This window comes from Gadus chalcogrammus, unplaced genomic scaffold (genome assembly GCF_026213295.1).
Source record: "Gadus chalcogrammus isolate NIFS_2021 unplaced genomic scaffold, NIFS_Gcha_1.0 GACHA059, whole genome shotgun sequence".
Lineage (NCBI taxonomy): Eukaryota > Metazoa > Chordata > Actinopteri > Gadiformes > Gadidae > Gadus > Gadus chalcogrammus.
The window spans coordinates 17,501-25,000 of record NW_026613494.1 but is presented as its reverse complement, the minus strand read 5'-3'; positions in this window follow the sequence as shown (position 1 = coordinate 25,000).

Sequence of the window (7,500 nt, the reverse complement as noted above, 5' to 3'; positions counted from 1 at the left end):
CACGCGCGCGCACACACACACACACACACACACACACACACACACACGCACGCATGCGCACGCACGCACGCACGCACGCACGCACGCACGCACGCACGCACGCACGCACGCACGCACGCACGCACGCACGCACGCACACACACACACACACACACACACACACACACACACACACACACACACACACAAGAAGCAGAGGGTATCAACACAGTTCTAAACAGAAAGACAGTTCCACATTTACTAATGCTGCAAAGCATCTGAGTATTTCTTCAGGTATCGTGTGCTCACATCATTATCAGAGATACCGTGTCAGGTTGAGGTTAAGGTATTGAAGTTAAGCTTCTTATTGCACCTAAGGACAAAATACTTCTGTGAAATCAAAAACCCTAACTCCAGGATATCAAAACACCTAGTTGTTATATCAACAAAATAAACCCACTCAAAGAAAGCCCCATAAACCCAAGTCCCCAGCCTCAGATTAATGAAGTACAGGTTATCCTAACCAAACACACACGTGAGATTTACACATACAAACTAGTGACAAAAGAAGATGTTAATGTGTGTGTGTGTGTGTGTGTGTGTGTGTGTGTGTGTGTGTGTGTGTGTGTGTGTGTGTGTGTGTGTGTGTGTGTGTGTGTGTGTGTGTGTGTGTGTGTGTGTGTGTGTGTGTGTGCGTGCGTGCATGCGTGTGTGTTTAAATCCCAGAAAATCTTTCCTTAGCCTCTACTAATCACAATGCCTCGTTCACTATGAGGTTATTCATTAATTTATTATATTATTTATTGATATGATATTATTTATGCCCGAGACAAAGAAAAAGAAAAAGAGGAGGATTACACTAGTATATGAATGCATCGCTGTAACAAAGGTTATTACAAGTACAATATCAAACCCTTTGCCCTCCCTACAACAACTTACCTACACCCCATGGTTCACCAGACCCTTGTAATCACTCCTGGTAAATGTGTGTTCAATGATGGAGGTCACTTAAATGACATTCAGTTATTTACTGTCTTTCATTGTAAGACTGCAAACATTGGGAGATCAAACCAAGAACCTATTGTCTGGGAGTCCAGTCCAATAGCCATGAGAGTATCCTGCCCAGACCCTTGTTGTTAGCTCCATCCATCTGATCAGTAACACCAACACTACTGACTGGACTTGAGTTGTGCTTCTGAACTCAGGACAGTTTGGGACTTTATGCCGCTGCATTACCTGAGCTACAACTGTGATGCCTTTACCTCAGAGATTCGGTTGGACTTGCTGCCGGAGCTGCTGTTTATTTTAGAATCAATTCCTGGTTCCTGTGGGCCGATCCCTGCGATGAGATAACGATTTCTTTCAACTCATTCTGATCAATCAATTTGATTGATTGCTCCAGCCAAAGCTAAAGATGATGAAGAAGGAAACGGATGCACAAGATGGATCTTTAGGCATAATGAAGAGCTACATTACCACCACTCTGAAATAACAGGCATAAGGATTCACACGCTGAATAACGTCTGGTAACTACAGGCTTGGGATGTTTGTTGGCACCGAATCAGGCCAGCCTGTCAGTGTCAGCAGCTCAACAAGGGAGCAGTGGGCGTATGTATTTTGATAGTATTGATGTTCTGATTAACAGTGTAATTGTAGACCCATTTAAACCACATAGTCTCCGCACAAAGGATATTTCCTAGCAGTTAGCACAGAAATATTTCCAGGTGAGTGGGGTTTCTGTAGAATTTATTTTGGAGATGCTTACGACAGATATAATTCAATGATATGGCTTGAAATAGGCTAGGAAAAAATTAGGAAAAAAAGCAATCATTAAATAAGGTTATTTCTGTAGCCATAAAAACAACGATGACAGAGAGTTGTTGTTTCAGCTGACATTGTGAACCTTAAAAAGCAACATAGTCAAAATTACAGCTGAATATTTCACTCAGATCAGCAATTATACTCTGTTTATTATACAAACTTCATACTCCGTAACTCTAAATCACCTTCTCTTGAAAAAAACTTGAATGAACACTATGAACGTGAATTATCTCAACCATAATTCCAGCCCATAATTCAGGCCTCATATCGTGTTTATGAGTGAATAACTCACACACACATTAATTCAATTGAAACAACAACTGTGTCAACAGGTTCAATATGAAAAGAGGCCGGCGTCCTTCTGTTTGTGTACTTCAGTGTCCCACGGTGGTTTGGGAAAAAGCAGACCTGGGGATGGGCTGATGCGCCGCACTAAATGTCTATAATTGGTGTCAAACGCTTGAAAAACACCAGGCTGCCGGTGTGTCGAGCACCACGGTAAAACACTGTTACAGCCCATACCGCCGTAACGGTTATCTCCTGCGATCTCTCCTTGCGGTAAATAAATACAATCTAAACTCTTCTGCACACTCACATTTTATAGCCGACACTTAAGGCCTATCACACACACAGTTGTTTACCAAGTGTGCCAAGATTGAAGCGGCCGTTCTGAACATTCAAGCGAGCCCGCCGCTTCCCACTTCGAGAACCATCTCTACGGGTCGCCACCAGGAGCTGTTACGTTAGAATTATGTGGGGAAAAGTTTTTATTGGAGGCTGCACATGGGCCTGCATCCTGCAGAACAATAGCTCTTGGATCTCTTATTAAAAAGTGAAAATGTGTACATTTTGTGTGTTCAAAAAAGATCAGAGAGTGTAAAATACATTTCGTGCAGGAACACAAGTATGTACACGTGCACGCATGCACGCTCACACACACACACACACACAAACACGCACGCACGCACGCACGCACGCACGCACGCACGCACGCACGCACGCACGCACGCACGCACGCACGCACGCACGCACGCACGCACGCACGCCGCACGCACGCACGCACGCACGCACGCACGCACGCACACACACACACACACACACACACACACACACACACACACACACACACACACACACAGAAACACACGCATACACTTTTGTTCAACTCAAGCAGGCATGGACACACAGACGGACGCATCGTAGGCAGAGCAGGTCTATAAATAAAGCGGCGCACTGGCTTGTGATTGCGGGAAGTTGCACATGAGAAAGGTTAGCGGCGGTCGCACGGCCATTCGTCTTGTTGGATGCAAACCGCTTGATTCCCCAAATGAGTGGTGAGGATTCATCACGGCCCGCTCGCTATTATAAATCAGTTGAACCGGTGACACCTGAACTTTCCGTGGCGGCGCGCTGTAAAGGCCACAGGCGCCGGGTCGTACCATTAACACGGGCTGATCCATTGCACGCGCATCCAGGTCAGGAAGCAGGGCGCAGCGACGCATGCCGCATGCATCAACCCAACAGCTGCAGGGAGCGGGTTCCACGCAAAGATTAAATTAGATCGTCCCCTTCTGGATGGAGTTTACTATGTAGGAACAATGTTGTATAAAAGAGAGGAACAGAAGTGTATGGCCTTTGAAGGGTGTTATGTGTGACATCTTGGTCTGTGTTTCTGTGTGTGCGTGCCTATTTGTGTGGGTAAGTGTGATTGTGATTGTGTAAGTGTGCTGGTTGTGTGTGTGACTGTGTGTACGTGTGTGTGGCTTTTTTCATCATCAGGTGTGTGTTTATGAGGTGTGTGTCTGAGGGAGGAAGCTGGGATGGAGAGAATAGAGTGTGTGTGCAAGTGTGTATGTGTGTGTGTGTGTGTGTGTGTGTGTGTGTGTGTGTGTGTGTGTGTGTGTGTGTGTGTGTGTGTGTGTGTGTGTGTGTGTGTATGTGGTGTGGGGATCGTGTTTGTGTCCAAGTCTGTGTGTGTATGTGTCCATGTGTCTAATTGTGTGTGTACATTTTTGACAAAGAAAAGCATGGATCAAGTGAAAGGTGTGTGTGTGATCCAAGGTTTGTGTGTGTGAGTGTGTGTGTGTGTGCACTGGTTTTTGTCTGCTTTTTCCAAAGAGCATCCCCTCCAGTTTTTCTCCATCTCTATGCATCAATGACATCCTCCCCGAGTAAGGCACGCAACGTTCGCACACACACACACACACACACACACACACACACACACACACACACACACACACACACACACACACACACACACAGACACACACACACACACACACACACACACACACACACACACACACACACACACACACAACACACACACACACGCACAGGAGCTAGTACCAGCGAGATCTTTTATGTGGGCCAGACAATGGTAGGACCTCCCAGCAGTGCAGCTGGGCTCTCCAACACAACGCCGCTCCCACATCCAACACCCCCCCCCCCCCCCCCCCCCTCACCCCCACCAGCACCCACCCCCAGACCCTTCTCCCAGCCTGGTCTCCTGTACTTGGAGACCGTCCTGGGCGATTGAACTGTCACTCAGGGGCCAGCTGAGGGCCTTGGGAGTGTTCCTGGGGCCCGAGCCCCGCGCCCATTGTTTCCGAAGAGTTCCCTCCTCCAGCAGCTTGTACTCTCTCACTCTCTCAATCTCCCTTTCTCTCTCTCTCTCTCTCTCTCTCTCTCTCTCTCTCTCTCTCTCTCTCTCTCTCTCTCTCTCTCTCTCTCTCTCTCTATCTCCCCCTCTCTATGTTCCTCTCGATTTCCTTGGTCTTTCTGGCCTTGCTGTCTCTCTGGTTGCTCTCTCGCTCCAGGTTTCTCTCTCCCTCTCTCTCTCTCTCTCTCTCTCTCTCTCTCTCTCTCTCTCTCTCTCTCTCTCTCTCTCTCTCTCACTCTCTCTTCCCATCTCACTCTCTCTCTCTCTCTCTCAGTGGAATCGGGGCCACGGTAAATAAACAAAGCGTCCCCATGAATAGATAATGATGCACGTGTTTATGGAGAGAGGTCTCACATTCACATGCATCAGAAAGGCCGTTTCACATTCCGCACGAGAGCTTTTATTTTGAGAAGAAAGAAGAGTACAAAAGCAACATTTTGTCTGTTTTTGGGTCTGTCTTTTCAGTCAACCTTCAAAGACGCTAAAATGCTGCAAAGCTTGGCCAAAAAACGGGCCAAATAAAATCAATTCAATAACGAATGAAGCGGTCAGAGTAAAAGTAAAGTTGTTGTTTTTTGGCCAGTTAAGTTTTCACTTACAACGATGTTCGTCGGACCATAGGTTGGTGCGGTGTTTACAAAGTTGTTTACAAAGATAATAAATTATGCTATTTAAGATAGCATAATTAAAATCGATTATAATTGCTTTGGTTGTCTGTATGGCAGTCTACTGTGTGATAGTGTATATCAGTGTGGTAGCCTATACCGGAATCTTTGTTGAGGTCTAGGTCTATGTGGTGGTCTACGTCTAATAGTCATAGTTTACGACTATTTGGTGGTCTACATGAGTGTGGTAGTCTAGGTCTATGAGGTGGTCTACATGAGTGTAGTAGTCTAGGTCTATGTGGTGGTCTACATTAGTGTGGTAGTTCACATCTATGTGGTGGTCTTCGTCTACTTGGTGGTCTACATTAGATTTGGTCGATTTGGTGGTGAAGATTCAGGGTGTACGTCAGGGGATTAAACCATTACACAAACCATGTGTTTGAATGCCCCAACATCTCTTTTGTGGCATCAGAGTGACGGGTGGGGGACTGTTGGCGGAGGGGGAGACCTGCTTTGTGTAGTCCGCCAGACGCGACCCAGCCTCAGAGCTCTTTGCTCACCGGTAGACAGCAGGGCACAATACCGGCTCCTTTATTTTTTTTATCTCAACTCACAAGGACCGCACAATCCTGCATGCCCTTGAGAGGGAACTGAGCGATGGCGGCGTTGGTGGTGGTGGTGGTGGTGGTGGTGGTGGTGGTGGTGGGGGATGTGGTGTTTAGGGTGGGGAGGGAGTTGGAGGTGGTGGTGATGCTGGAAAGGTAGAGGGTGGGGGAGGGATTTTTGAAGAGGGGGTTTAAGGGTAGGGGGAGGCAGTGGCGGACATGTTGGACATGGTGGGTGTGGGTGGGTGGATGCTTTGGAGGTGGTGGGAATGGAGGAGGGATTGGTGATGCCGTGGTTGGTGGTGGAGGATGTGGAGGTTGGAGGAGTGGTAGTGGTATTTTCCGTGGCAGAGGTGGTGGGAATGGGTGACGGATCGTTTGAAGCGCTGGTTGGAGCTTGGTGATGGAGCATGGGGGGCGGTTTGAGGGATGCTATTGGTATTGGAGGAGGGGGAGGTGCTGGGACAGGTGGAAGGATTGGAGAAGCGGTGGTTTGAGGCTGGTGGTGGTGGTGGTGGTGGTGGTGTTGGTGGAACGGATGGTGGTAGTTGGGTCGGACGAGGTGGAGGTGATGCAGAGTAAGAGGGGGCACCAATCACTTGAGTCCTGAGAGCGCTCTTCAACCGAGCCGGTGGGTGGTGCTGCTGGTGGTGGTGGAGGTGATGGGGGGGGGGGGGGGGGGGCGGGTGGGGGGGGGGGGGGGGGGCGGGGGTCAAGCAATATGCTCTTTGGGCCTATTAAACTGCAGCAGCCGAACAGGGCCTGGCCCTCTCCACTTCCCATTGTGTGGCGGGCCTGAGCGGGTTAAATACTGCCGAGTTAGGGACGCACTTTAAACCGTGTCCCACTTCACCTTCCCCGCCTCTTGAAGCGCCGGGTTCATATTAACCTCGTTCCCAGGAGTTCTCATCTCCCCGGGCAGCGAGAGAGAGTGGGACTTTCAGTGCCACGGGTTAAGTGGGCAGTGGCGAGCGAGAGGGAGGGACTTCCTAGAGAGGGATATACACGTTTCCGTGGGATATTTCAGATATTGCTTATGCGCCTCGTCGTGGTGGTTCTTCGTGTCATGTTCATTCCCCTCCATGGACTGTTGACTGGTGTGCACACACTCGTGGGAAGCTAGAGGCTGGACATTGCGTTGTGGTAGATCACGATAACGCAATCATGATGCTCTCGCAGCCTGGTTCATATTAAAGAGCAGAGCGTCATAACATCTGGGGTCATTTTGTGATTGCTGTCATATTGTTTAATACTATTTTACTGTGTTTTGTTGCCCTGTGTGATTGACTGTCGTGGTTCATTTAGTTGAACAAGCGTCAACACCGAAACCAAAACGGTTGACAGACAGAAAATAATTAAATCACTCAGTCAAGCTGCTGTGTCCAAACACAAACACAACGAACCGCACGTACCGCCAGACACACACACAAACACACGCACACATACACACACACACACACAAAAATAAAGACACGCAAACAAACCATCACATACAACTGCAGAAATATATACTCACATGCACACAGCCACAGCCACATACACACATACACACACACATACACACAGCAAACCTCCTGTTCAAACTTCAAACACTTCTTTGATCAGAGCTGGCTCCCAGGGGTCTCGCTCCCCAGTGTTACGTCTCTTACCACAACTCTGCTCCCTGGTGACGTGCACGCTGGGCGTGCACGTGAGAAGTGGGCACCATGGTTCCCCCAGTATCGCTCCGTCTGAAGGCCGGAGAACCCAAGACATCAGCTACAGAACAATACACTACATGCTCTCCTCATACACTTTCTGCTTTAAATTCAGCGTGTGAATCTTC